Source organism: Trichomycterus rosablanca, chromosome 16 (genome assembly GCF_030014385.1).
Source record: "Trichomycterus rosablanca isolate fTriRos1 chromosome 16, fTriRos1.hap1, whole genome shotgun sequence".
NCBI classification, from domain to species: Eukaryota; Metazoa; Chordata; class Actinopteri; order Siluriformes; family Trichomycteridae; genus Trichomycterus; species Trichomycterus rosablanca.
Window position 1 is genome coordinate 8,165,692 of NC_086003.1, and position 16,034 is coordinate 8,181,725.

The window sequence follows — 16,034 nt, forward strand, 5'->3', positions numbered from 1 at the left end:
TTGTTTATTAACTGCAAGCCGTTTTATTCACCGCGGGAGTTCTCCTCCTTTATCTTGGTCGGTGTTTACATCCCACCTCAGGCTAATGTGGATGCTGCACAGAAAAGCCTGGCTGACCAGATAACCTGTTTGGAGCAGAAATATGCGGACTCGATTTTTATCATACTTGGGGACTTTAACAGGGCAAAACTGAACCACGAACTTCCAAAATACAGACAACACATTAATTGTCCCACCAGGGGCAATAATACATTGGACCACTGCTACACTGTAATTAAAGATGCGTACCGCTCTGTGCCCCGTGCAGCTCTGGGACATTCTGATCACTGCTTGGTTCATCTTGTTCCGACATACAGGCAGAAACTAAAATCAGCTAAGCCTGTGGTTAAAACTGTGAAGAAATGGACCAGTGAGGCAAAGCAGGAACTACAGGACTGTTTTGACTGTACTGATTGGAGTGTTTTTGAGACTGCAACCGACAGCCTGGATGAACTCACTGACACTGTGACATCGTACATTAGCTTTTGCGAGGAGGTTTGTGTGCCCACCAAAACCTTCTGCAAATACAACAACGACAAACCATGGTTTACAGCCAAATTAAGAAAACTCCGTCAAGCAAAGGAGGATGCCTACAGAAGTGGGGACAGATCCCTGTACACGCAGGCCAGGAACATGCTGAACAAAGAGATCAGAGTCGCCAAAAACAGCTACACTCAAAAGCTGAAAAACAGGTTTTCAGCCAACGACTCTACATCAGTATGGAGAGGCCTGCAAGAGATAACCAACTACAGGAGATCACCCAACCCCATTGAGGCAAACAAAGACCTGGCTGATGACCTTAATGTTTTCTATTGTAGGTTTGATAAGGAAACATTCACACCCACCCTTCACCCCTGCACATCAACAGCCCATATCACACCTTCAGCTATCACCACACATTCTTCCATGGATACACAATCTGCATTACAAATAGGTGAGATGGACGTGAGACGACTCTTCCAAAGACAAAAAACCAGGAAGGCACCAGGCCCAGATGGAGTCTCACCGTCATGTCTCAAAGCCTGTGCGGACCAACTGGCTCCTATTTTTACAAAGATCTTCAACGAGTCACTGGAGCTGTGTGAAGTCCTATCCTGCTTCAAACGCTCCACCATCATCCCAATCCCCAAGACACCCTCCATCACAGGACTTAATGACTACAGACCGGTTGCCTTAACATCTGTGGTCATGAAATCCTTCGAACGACTGGTTATGACACATCTGAAGAACATCACTGGCCCCCTGCTGGACCCTCTCCAGTTTGCCTACCGGTCAAACAGGTCGGTGGATGATGCAGTCAACATGGGATTGCACTACATCTTAGAACATCTGGACAGCCCACGGACTTATGTAAGAATCCTTTTTGTGGATTTTACTTCTGCATTTAACACCATCATACCAGAACTCCTTGACTTCAAACTGTCTCAGCTCAGTGTGTCCCCCGCCATCTGTCAGTGGATCACCAGCTTTCTGACAGACCGGACACAACAGGTGAGGCTGGGGGATATTACCTCTGACATAAGAACAGTCAGCACTGGTGCACCACAGGGCTGTGTCCTCTCTCCACTGCTATTTTCTCTCTACTCTAATGACTGTACCTCTACAGACCCAACAGTGAAACTTCTAAAGTTTGCAGACGACACTACGATCATTGGACTAATCCAGGATGGAGATGAGTCTGCATATCGGCAGGAGATTGATCGGCTGGTGCTCTGGTGCAGTCAGAACAACCTAGAGCTTAACACACTAAAGACTGTAGAGATAACAGTGGATTTTAAAAGGAAACCTTCGACACTGCTCCCCATCACCATATTCAACAGCACTGTGTCTACCGTGGAGACCTTCAGGTTCTTGGGAACTACTATTTCCAATGACCTAAAGTGGGAGGCCAACACCAACTCCATCCTCAAAAAGGCCCAGCAAAGGATGTACTTTCTGCGTCAACTGAGGAAACACGGTCTGCCACAGGAGCTGTTGAAACAGTTCTACACCGCAGTCATTGAATCTGTCCTGTGCACATCCATCACAGTGTGGTTCGGTTCAGCCACAAAACAGGACAGATGCAGATTGCAAAGAGTGGTGGATAGAGCAGCAAAAATCATCGGTGCTCCTTTGCCTACCCTCCAGGACTTATACACAACAAGGACCAGAAACCGGGCAGAAAAAATTATCACAGACTCTGCACACCCTGGACACGAACTCTTTAACCTCCTACCCTCTGGCAGGCGCTACAGAGCCCTGAACACTAAATCAAACAGACACTGTAACAGTTTCTTTCCAAATGCCATCAAACTCATTAATAACAAAAACTGAACTACTGTTTACTGTTGTTTACATGCCACACTGCACTTTATACATGCTGTATAATACCGTAACTGCATCTTACCTTACTCAACTATTTATCTTACACTATTTTTATATTTTCTGTACATATGCAAATTCTGCTGAACATGTAAATTTGTACATTGTCTACATAGTCTTGTATGTATATTGTATTGTTTGTAAATTGTAGAGAGTCTACATAGTCTTGTCTGTATATTGTATTGTTGTAAATTGTAGAGAGCTAACAACAGCCGGAAACAAATTCCTTGTGTGTGTAAACATACTTGGCGAATAAAGCTGATTCTGATTCTGATTCTGATTCTGAATAGACCTAAGAAGACCCAACTAGACATTAAAAGACCCTACAAGACCTTATTAGATCTTTACAGACCCTACAAGACCTTAACAGACCCTACTAGACCTTAACAGACCCTATTAGACCTTACTAGCTCTTTACAAAACATATTAGACCTTGCTATACTTTAAAGGACCCTACTAGACCTTACTAGACATTTACAGACCTTACTAGACCTTAAAAGACCTTAACAAAACATACTAGACTTTACTAAATTTTAACAGACCCTAATAGACCTTACTAGAACTTACCAGACCTTACTACACTTTAATAGACCCTACCAAACCTTACAAGACCTTAACAGACCCTACTAGACCTTAACAGAACATACTAGACTTTAATAAACTTTAACAAACCCTACTAGACCTTACTAGACCTTAACAGACCCTACTAGACCTTAACAGATCCTACAAGATATTTTTAAACTTTAAAAGACCCTACTAGACCTTTACAGACCTTAACAGACCCTTTTAGACCTTAACAGACTCTACTAGACCTTGCTAGGCCTTAATAGACCTTAAAAGACCCTTCTAGACTTTACTAGACCTTATTAGACCCTACTAGACCTTACTAGACCTTGCTAGACCTTAACAGACCCTACTAGACCTTGCTAGACTCTAAGAGACCAAATTAGACCTTGCTAGACCTTAACAGACCCTACTGAACCTTACAAGATCTTATAAGACCCTACTAGATGTTACTAGACTTTAACAGACCCTACTAGAACTCACTAGATCTTAAAAGACCCCTAACAGACCTTAACAGACCCTTGTAGACCTTACTAGAACTAAACAGACCATATTAGATTTTACTAGACCTTAACAGACCCTACTAGACTTTACTGAACCTTAACAGACCATACTAGACCTTAAAAGACCCTAATAGACCTTAACAGACATTAACAGAAAGTTCTAGACCTTAACAGACATTAATAGACCCAACTAGACCTTTAAAGACCTTTAAAAATTCTATTAGACATTACTAGAATTTAACAGACCCTACTAGACTTTAGTAGACCTTAACAGACCCAAGTAGACCTTAAAAGACCTTAACAGACCCTACTAAATTTTACAAGAATTTAACAGAAACGACTGAACCTTACTAGACCTAAACAGACCCTACTAGACCTTAAAAGACTCTACTACACATTAACAGTCCCTTGTAGACCTTAAAAGACCCTACTAGACCTTAATAGACCTAAGAAGACCCAACTAGATATTAAAAGACCCTACAAGACCTTATTAGATCTTTACAGACCCTACAAGACCTTAACAGACCCTACTAGATCTTACTAGACCTTAACAGACCCTATTAGACCTTACTAGCTCTTTACAGAACATATTAGACCTTGCTATACTTTAAAAGACCCTACTAGACCTTACTAGACATTTACAGACCTTACTAGACCTTAAAAGACCTTAACAAAACATACTAGACTTTACTAAATTTTAACAGACCCTACTAGACCTTACTAGAACTTACCAGACCTTACTAGACTTTAATAGACCCTACCAGACCTTACAAGACCTTAACAGACCCTACTAGACCTTAACAGAACATACTAGACTTTAATAAACTTTAACAGACCCTACTAGACCTTACTAGACCTTAACAGACCCTACTAGACCTTAACAGATCCTACTAGATATTTTTAAACTTTAAAAGACCCTACTAGACCTTTACAGACCTTAACAGACCCTTCTAGACCTTAACAGACTCTACTAGACCTTGCTAGGCCTTACTAGACCTTAAAAGATCCTTCTAGACTTTACTAGACCTTAATAGACCCTACTAGACCTTACTTGACCTTGTTAGACCTTGATAGACCTTAACAGACCCTACTAGACCTTGCTAGACTCTAAGAGACCAAATTAAACCTTGCTAGACCTTAACAGACCCTACTGAACCTTACAAGATCTTATAAGACCCTACTAGATGTTACTAGACTTTAACAGACCCTACAAGACCTCACTAGATCTTAGAAGACCCCTAACAGACCTTACCAGACCCTTGTAGACCTTACTAAAACTAAACAGACCATATTAGATTTTACTAGACCTTAACAGACCCTACTAGACTTTACTGAACCTTAACAGACCATACTAGACCTTAAAAGAACCTACTAGACCTTAACAGACATTAACAAAAAGTTCTAGACCTTAACAGACATTAACAGACCCTACTAGACCTTTAAAGACCTTTAAAAATCCTATTAGACATTACTAGAATTTAACAGACCCTACTAGACCTTAGTAGACCTTAACAGACCCAAGTAGACCTTAAAAGACCTTAACAGACCCTACTAGACTTTACAAGAATTTAACAGAAACTACTAGACCTTACTAGACCTAAACAGACCCTACTAGACCTTAATAGAACTAAGAAGAACCAACTAGACATTAAAAGACCCTACTAGACCTTATTAGATCTTTACAGACCCTACAAGACCTTAACAGACTCTACTAGATCTTACTAGACCTTAACAGACCCTATTAGACCTTACAAGCTCCTTACAAAACATATCAGACCTTATTATACTTTAAAAGACCCTACTAGACCTTACTAGACATTTAAAGACCCTACTAGACCTTAAAAGACCTTAACAAAACATACTAGACTTTACTAAACTTTAACAGACCCTACTAGACCTTACTAGACATATACAGACCCTACTAGACCTTAACAGACCTTAACAGACTTTACTAGATCTTCACAGAACATACTAGACTTTACTAAACTTTAACAGACCCCACAAGACCTTACTAGACCTTAAAAGACCCTAAAAGACTTTACTAGAGCTTAACAGACCTAACTAGACCTTAATAAACCTTATCATACCCTATTAGACTTTACTAGACCTTAACAGACTGTACAAGACCTTACTAGATTTTAACAGACCCTACTAGACTTTACTAAACCTTAACAGACCCTACAAGACCTTACTGGACCGTAAAAGATCTTACTAGACCTTAACAGACCCTACAAGACCTTATTACACCTTAAAAAACCCTACTAGACCTTACTAGACCCTACTAAATGTTAACAGCCTCTACAAAACCGTATTAGACCTTAACAGAACCTACTAGACCTTAAAAGACTCTGCTAGACTTTAACAGACTCTACTAGACCTTAACAGACTCTACTAGACCTTAACAGACCTTAACAGAACCTACTAGACCTTAACAGAAATTTACAGACTGTCCAAAACCTTACTAGACCTTAACAGACTTTACTAGACCTTAACAGACTCTTCTAGATCTTAACAAACTCTACTGGACCTTAACAGATCCTACTAGACCTTAACAGACCTTAATAGACCTTACTAGACCTTAACAGACCCTACCAGACCTCACTAGACCTTAATAGACCTTACTAGACCTTAACAGACCCTAACAGACCTCACTAGACCTTAACAGACCTTAAAATACTTTAAAAAACCTTAAAATACCTTACTAGACTTTAACAGACCTTACTAGACTTTAACAGAATTTACTAGACCTTAACAGACCTTACTAGACCTTAACAGAACCTACCAGTTCTTACTAGACCTTAACAGACCTTAAAAGACTTTAACAGACCTAACTATACCTTACTAGACTTTAACAGACTTTACTAGACATTAAGAGACATTACTAGACCTTGACAGACCTTACTACACCTTAACAAACATTACTACATCTTAACAGACCTTAAAAGACCTTAACAAACCTCAACAGACCTTAATAGACTTTTACTAGACCTTACTAGTCTTTAACAGACTTTACTAAACCTTACTAGACCCTAATAAACCTTAACAGACCCTACCAAACCTTACTAGACCTAAAAAGACCTTAATAGACCTTAATAGATGTTATCAGACTTTACTAGAGCTTAACAGACCTTTCTAGACTTTAAAAGACCTTACAAGACCTTAACAGACCTTAACAGACTTTAATAGATCTTAACCAACATTAACACACAATACTAGACTTTATCAGATTTTACTAGACCTTAACAGACCTTACTAGATTTTAAAAGACATTCACAGACCTTACAAGACCTTAACATACCTTACTACACCTTAACAGACATTACTAGACCTTAACAGACCTTAAAAGACCTTACAAGAACTAACAAGACCTTAAAAGACTTTAAAAGACCTTAAAAGACCCTACCAGACCTTACTAGATTTTAACAGACCTTAATAGACTTTAACAGACCTTACAAAATTTTACTAGACCCTAACAGACCTTTCTAGACCTTAAATAATCTTATAAGACTTTAATAGACCTTAACAGATCTTAAAAGACTTTAACAGACCTTACTAGACCTTAACAGACCTTACTAGACCTTAACAGACCTTACAAAATTTTACTGGACCTTAACAGACCTTTCTAGACCTTAACAGACCCTCCCAGACCCTACAAGACCTTATTAGACCTTAACCGATCTTAATAGACCTTTACAGACCTTATCAGACCTGGTCAGACCTGGTCAGACCTTAATAGACCTTAAGAGAACTTAAAAGACCTTAAACTACTTTACTAGACCTTAAAAGACCTTCACAGACTTTACTACACCTTAACAGACCTTACTAGACATTTCCAGACCCTAAAAGACCTTACAAGAACTTACTAGACCTTCAAAGACCTTAACAGAACGACACTACCCGACCTTACTAAATTGTAAGACCTTAAAAGACTTTAAAAGTTTTTAAAAGACATTATAAGACTTTACAAGACCTTGAAAGATCTTACTAGACTTTAACAGACGTTACTAGATCTTAACAGACCTTACTAGACCTTTAAAGACATTATAAGACTTTACTAGACTTTAACAGATCTTACTAGACTTTAAAAGACCTTACTAGACCTTAACAGATTTTACTAGACCATAACATACCTCACTAGACCTTAACAGACCTTACTAAACCTTAATAGAACTTACTAGAGCTTACAAGACCTTACTAGACTTTAACAGACCTTACTAGACTTTAACAGACCTTACTAGACCTTGAAAGACCTTACTACACCTTAACAGACCTTAACAGACCTTAACAGACCTTAAGTGACCTTACTAGACCTTTACAGACCTTAACAGACATTATCAGACCTTACTAGACTTTAACAAACCCTACCAGAAAATACTACACCTTATCAGACCTTAACGGGTCTTAATTTTCCTTAACAGGCGTTAACAGATGTTACCAGACCTTACTAGACCTTCCCAGACCTTACTAGACCTTAACAGAACCTACCAGTTCTTACTAGACCTTAACAGACCTTAAAAGACTTTAACAGACCTAACTATACCTTACTAGACTTTAACAGACTTTATTAAACATTAAGAGACCTTACTAGACCTTACTACACCTTAACAAACATTACTACATCTTAACAGACCTTAAAAGACCTTAACAAACCTCAACAGACCCTAATAGACTTTTACTAGACCTTACTAAACCTTACTAGACCCCAATATACCTTAACAGACCCTACCAGACCTTACTACACCTAAAAAGACCTTAATAGACCTTAATAGATGTTATCAGACTTTACTAGACCTTAACAGACCTTACTAGATTTTAAAAGACCTTCACAGACCTTACAAGACCTTAACATACCTTACTACACCTTAACAGACATTACTAGACCTTAACAGACCTTAAAAGACCTTACAAGAACTAACAAGTCCTTAAAAGACTTTAAAAGACCTTAAAAGACCCTACCAAACCTTACTAGATTTTAACAGACCTTAATAGACTTTAACAGACCTTACAAAATTGTACTAGATTTTAACAGACCTTTCTAGACCTTAAATAATCTTATAAGACTTTAATAGACCTTAACAGATCTTAAAAGACTTTAACAGACCTTACTAGACCTTAACAGACCTTACTAGACCTTAACAGACCTTACAAAATTTTAATAGACCTTAACAGACCTTTCTAGACCTTAACAGACCCTCCCAGACCCTACAAGACCTTATTAGACCTTAACCGATCTTAATAGACCTTTACAGACCTTATCAGACCTGATCAGACCTTAATAGACCTTAAGAGAACTTAATAGACCTTAAACTACTTTACTAGACTTTAAAAGACCTTCACAGACTTTACTACACCTTAACAGACCTTACTAGACATTAATAGACCCTAAAAGACCTTACAAGAATTTAATAGACCTTAAAAGACCTTAACAGAACGACACTACCCGACCTTACTAGACATTATAAGACTTTACTAGACCTTAACAGATCTTACTAGACTTTAAAAGACCTTACTAGACCTTAACAGATTTTACAAGACCATAACATACCTCACTAGACTTTAACAGACCTTACTAAACCTTAATAGAACTTAATAGAGCTTACAAGACCTTACTACACCTTAACAGACCTTGACAGACCTTATAAGACCTTAACAGACCTTACTAGACCTTTACAGACCTTAACAGACATTATCGGACCTTACTAGACTTTAACAGACCCTACCAGAAAATACTACACCTTATCAGACCTTAACAGGTCTTAATTTTCCTTAACAGGTGTTAACAGACGTTACCAGACCTTACTAGAAATTACTAGACCCTAACATACCTTAACAGACCTTATACCTAATAAAGACCTTATAAGACTTTAATAGACCTTAAAAGATATTACTAGACTTTAACGGACCTTACTAGACCTTAAAAGACTTTACTAGACCTTAACAGACCTTACAAGATTTTACTAGACCTTAACAGACCATTCTAGACCTTAACAGACCATTCTAGACCTTAACAGACCCTCCCAGACCCTACCAAACCTTAATAGACCTTAACAAACCTTAATAGACGTTTACAGACCTTATCAGACCTTAATACATCTTAAGAGAACTTAATAGACCTTAACAGACTTTACAGGACCTTAAAAGACCTTTACAGACCTTACTACACCTTAACAGACCTTACTAGACTTTAACAGACCCTACCAGACCATACTAGATTTTAACAGACCTTAAAAGACCTTATCAGACCTTACCAGATCTTAATTTTCCTTAACAGACGTTATCAGACCTTATTAGAAATTACTAGACTTTAACATACCTTAACAGACCTTACTAGACCTTAACAGACCCTACCAGACCTTATTAGATCTTAACAGACCTTAAAAGACCTTATCAGACCTTACTAGACCTTAACAGACCTTACTAGACCTTATTGGACCTTAACAGACCTTACAAGACCTTAACAGACCTTACAAGATTTTACTAGACTTTAACAGACCATTCTAGACCTTAACAGACCCTTCCAGACCCTATTAGACCTTACTAGACTTTAACAAACCTTATTAGACCTTTACAGACTTTATCAGACCTTAATTTACCTTAAGAGAACTTAATAGACCTTAACAGACTTTACAAGACCTTAACAGACTTTTACAGACCCTACTACACCTTAACAGACCTTACTAAACTTTAACAGACCCTACCAGACCATACTAGATCTTAATGGACATTAAAAGACCTTATCAGACCTTAACAGATCTTAATTTTCCTTAACAGACGTTATCAGACCTTACTAGACATTACTAGACTTTAACATACCTTAACAGACCTTACTAGACCTTAACAGACCTTACTAGACCTTAACAGACCCTACCAGACCTTATTAGATCTTAACAGACATTACTAGACCTTATCAGACCTTACTAGACCTTATTGGACCTTAACAGACCTTACTAGACCTTACTAGATTTTAACAGACCTTACTGACAGTGGTAGCCTAGTGGGTAGAGCTTTGGGCTATCAACCGGAAGATTGGCGGTTCAAATCCAGGCTCTGATATGCAGCCACTGTTGGGTCCTTGAGCAAGGCCCTTAACCCTGTCTGCTCCAGGGGCGCCGTACGATGGCTGACCCTGCGCTCTGACCCCAGCTTCCAAACAAGCTGGGATATGCGAAGAAAGAATTTCATTGTACTGTACAACTGTATATGTATATGTGACAAATAAAGTATACCTTCTTCTTTCTTCTTTTTTCTTAAACCCTGCTACACCTTAACAGACCTTAATAGACCTTACAAAACCTTACTACACCTAAACACACCCTACTAAATCTTAACATACATTAAAAGACCTTTCAAGACCTTAACAGACATTACAAGACCATAACATACCTGAACAAACCTTACTAGAATTTACAAGACTTTGCTAGACGTTAACATACCTTAATAGATTTTAACAGATCTTACAAGACCTTCTGTTAAGGTCTAGTAAAATCTTGAAAGGTCTAGTAAGGTCTGTTAAGGTCCAGTAAGTTGTAGTAAAGTCTGTTAAGGTCTGGTGGGGTCTGTTAAGGTCTAGTAAGGTCTGTTAAGGTCCAGTAATTTCTGGTAAGGTCTGATTAGGTTGGTTAAGTTCTGTTAAGGTCTTGTAAGGTCTGGTAGGGTCTGGTAGGGTCTTTAAGGTCTATTAAAGTCTGTTAAGATCTAGAAAGGTCTGAAAAAGTCTATAAAGATCTAGTAAAATGTGGTAGGGTCTGTTAAGATCTAGTAAGGTCTCTTAAGGTCTAATGAGGTCTAGTAAAGTCTTTTAAAGTCTAATATAGTTTGTTAAGGTCTACTTACTAGACCTTAACATACCTTAACAGACCTACACCGACCTAACTAGACTCTAAAAGACCTTACTAGACTCTTATAGACCTTACAAGACCTTAACAGACCTTTCTAGACCATAACAGACCTTAACAGACTTTACTAGATCTTAGCAGACCTTACTAGACTTTAAAAGACCATGCTAGATCTTACTAAAAATTACTAGACCTTAACAAACCTTACTAGACAATAACAGACATTACTGGACCTTAAAAGAATTTAACAGACTTTACAACACCTTATTAGTCCTTACTAGACCTTAACAAACCTTACTAGACCTAAACAGACCTTACAATACCTTACTAGACTTTAAAAGACCCTACTAGAAATTAACACACCTTAACAGCTTAAATTAACACACCTAGACCTTAACAGACCTTACTAGACTTCAACAGACCTTACTAGACCTTAACAGACCTTACTAGACCTTAAAAGACTTTAACAGACCTTACAAGATTTTACTAGACCTTAACAGACCTTTTTAGACCTTAACAGACCCTATCAGACCTTAATAGACCTTAACAGAACTTAAAAGACTCTAACAGACCTTACAATACCTTAAAAGACTTTAACAGACCCTACTAGACATTAACACACCTTACTAGACCTTAAAAGACCTTACTACACCTTAACAGACTTTAAAATACCTTAACAGACCTTACTAGACCTTTACAGACTTTTCTAGACCTTACTAGACTTTAACAGACCTTAACAAACATTATCAGACCTTACTAGACTTTAAAAGACCCTACCAGACAATACTATACCTTAACAGACCTTAAAAGACCTTATCAGATCTTAACAGGTCTTAATTTTCCTTAACAGACGTTAACAAACATTATCAGACCTTACTAGAAATTACTAGACCTTAACACACCTTAATAAAGACCTTATAAGACTTTAAAGACCGTAACAGATCTTACTAGACTTTAACAGACCTTACAAGATTTTACTAGAACTTAACAGACCTTTCTAGACCTTAACAGACCTTTCTAGACCTTAACAGACCCTTTCAGACCTTACCAGACCTTACTAGACCTTTACAGACCTTTACAGACCTTTACAGACCTTATCAGACCTTAATAGACCTTAAGATAACTTAATAGACCTTAACAGACTTTACAAGACCTTAAAAGACCTTCACAGACCTTACTACACCTTAACAAACCTTAATAGACTTTAACAGACCATACCAGACCATACTAGATCTTAACGGACCTTATCAGACCTTAACAGATCTTTATTTTCCTTAACAGACGTTATCAGACCTTACTAGAAATTATTAAACTTTAACATACCTTAACAGACTTTACTAGACCTTAACAGACCCTACCAGACCTTATTAAATCTTAACAGACCTTAAAAGACCTTGTCAGACCTTACTAGACCTTAAAAGACCTTACTAGACCTTATTGGACCTTAACAGACCTTAACAGACCTTACAAGACCTTTACAGACTTTTCTAGACCTTACTAGACTTTAACAGACCTTAACAAACATTATCAGACCTTACTAGACTTTAACAGACCCTACCAGACAATACTATACCTTAAAAGACCTTAAAAGACCTTATCAGATCTTATCAGGTCTTAATTTTCCTTAACAGACGTTAACAAACATTATCAGACCTTACTAGAAATTACTAGACCTTAACAAACCTTAATAAAGACCTTATAAGACTTTAATAGACCTTAACAGATCTTACTAGACTTTAACAGACCTTACAAGATTTTACTAGACCTTAACAGACCTTTCTAGACCATAACAGACCTTTCTAGACCTTAACAAACCCTTCCAGACCTTACCAGACTTTACTAGACCTTAATAGACCTTTACAGACCTTATCAGACCTTAATAGACCTTAAGAGAACTTAATAGACCTTAACAGACCTTAACAGACTTTACAAGACCTTAAAAGACATTCACAGACCTTACTACACCTTAACAGAACTTACTAGACTTTAACAGACCCTACCAGACCATACTAGATCTTAACGGACCTTAAAATACCTTATCAGACCTTAACAGATCTTAATTTTCCTTAACAGACGTTATCAGACCTTACTAGAAATTACTAGAATTTAACATACCTTAACAGACTTTACTAAACCTTAACAGACCCTACCAGACCTTATTAGATCTTAACAGACCTTAAAAGACCTTGTCAGACCTTACTAGACCCTAACAGACCATACTAGACCTTATTGGACCTTAACAGACCTTACAAGACCTTTACAGACCTTACTAGACCTTACTAGATTTATTATACCTTACTAAACCATGCTGCACCTTAACAGACCTTACTAAATCTTAACATACATTAAAAGACATTGCTACACCTTAACTGACCTTACTAGACCTTTTATGACCTTAACAGACATTACATGACATAAAACACCTGAACAAACCTTACTAGAATTTACAAGACTTTGCTAGATGTTAACATACCTTAAAAGACTTTAACAGATCTTACTAGACCTTACAAAGACCTTACTAGACCTTACTAGACCTTAACAAACCTTAACAGACCTAAACTGACCTTACTAGACTCTAAAAGAACTTACAAGACCTTAACAGACCTTTCTAGACCAAAACAGACCTTAACAGACTTTACTAGATCTTAGCAGACCTTACTAGACTTTAACAGACCTTGCTAGGTCTTACTAGAAATTACTAGACCTTAACAGACCTTACTAGACAATAACAGACGTTACTAGACCTTAAAAAACCTTACTAGAACTTAAAATACTTTTTAAAACCTTAAAATACCTTGCTAGACCTTACTAGACCTTAACAGACCTTAAAAGACCTTACTAGACATTAAAAGACTTTAGTAGACTTTAACAGACATTACTAGACCTTAAAATAATTTAACAAACTTTACTACATCTTATTAGTCCTTAAAAGACAATGACAGACATTACTAAACCTTAAAAGAATTTAACAGACTTTACTACACCTTATTAGTCCTTACTAGACCTTAACAGACCTTACTAGACCTTAACAGACCTTACTAGACCTTAACAGACCTTACAATACCTTACAATACCTTACTAGACTTTAAAAGACCCTACTAGACATTAACAGACCTTACTAGACCTTAACAGACCTTAAAAGGCTTTAAAAGACCTTAAAAGACCTTAAAATACCTTAACAAACTATATTAGACTTTTAAAGACTTTACTAGACCTCATTAGACCTTAAGAGCCCTTACTAGATCTTAACAGGCCCTACCACATTTTACTAGATCTTTATAGACCTTATCAGACCTTTCTAGACCTTAAAATGCCTTACAGGACCTTAAAAGACCTTACTAGATCTTTAGAGGCCTTACTGGGATTTAACAGACCTTACTGGACCTTAAGAGACTTTACTAGACCTTAAAAGTCCTCACTAGACCTTAACAGACTTTACTGGACCTTAACAGACTTTACTGGACATTTAAAGGCCTTACTAGACCTTAACAGACTTCACTAGACCTTAAAAGACCTTAATGGACTTTAACAAGCCTTACTGGACCTTAACAGACCTTATTTGACCTTAAAAGCCCTTACTAGACTTTAACAGACCCTACTGGACCATAACAGACTTTACTGGACCTTAACAAACCTTACTACACCTTAACAGACCTTTTTAGACTTTAACAGGCCTTAATAGATTTTAACAGACCTAACAAGACCATAACAGACCTTATTGGACCTTAACCGACGTTAATACACTATAACAGACCTTAATAGACCTTAACAGACCTTACTGGACCAAAACAGACCTTTTTGGACTTTAACAGGTCTTAATAGACTTTATCAGGCTTTACTAGAACTTAACAGACTTTAAAAGACCATAACAGACCTTACTGGACTTCAACAGGCCTTAGTAGACCTTAGTAAACTTTAACAGACCTTACTGGACCTTAACAGACTTTACTGGATCTTACCAAACCTTACTACACCTTTTCAGATTTTAAAAGACCTTAAAAGACCCTAACAGACTTTAATAGACTTTTCCAGGCCTTAGTAGACCTTACTGGACCTTAACAGTCCTTACTAGACCTTAACAGACTTTAATAGACCTTAACAGACCTTTCTAGAACTTAACAGGCATTACTGAATTTTAAAAGACTTTACTACATTTTAACAGGCCTAACTGGACCTTAACAAACCTTACTGGACCATAAGAGACTTTACTAAACCTTAACAGACTTTAGTGGACCTTAACAAGCCTTACTGGACCTTAAAAGACTTTACTAGATTATAACTTTTACTAAACCTTAGACTTTTACAGACTTTACTGGGTCTTGACAAACCTTACTACACCTTAAAAGACTTTAAAAAACCTTAACAGACCTTATTAGACTTTAACAGACTTTAATAGAATTTTACAGGCCTTAGTTGACCTTACTGGACCTTAAAAGACTTTACTGGACCTTAAAGGACCTTACTAGAACTTAACAGACATTAATGGACTTTAACAGACCTTACTAGACCTTAAAAGGCCTTACTGGACCTTAACAGGCCTTACTGGACCTTAACAGACATTACTAGACCTTAACAGAGCTTAATAGACCTTAACAGACCTTTCAAGACCTTAACAGGCCTTACTTGACCTTAATAGACCTAAACAGACCTTACTAGACCTTAAAAGGCCTTACTGGACCTTAAATAACCTTTCTAGAACTTAACAGAAATTAATGGACTTTAACAGACCTTA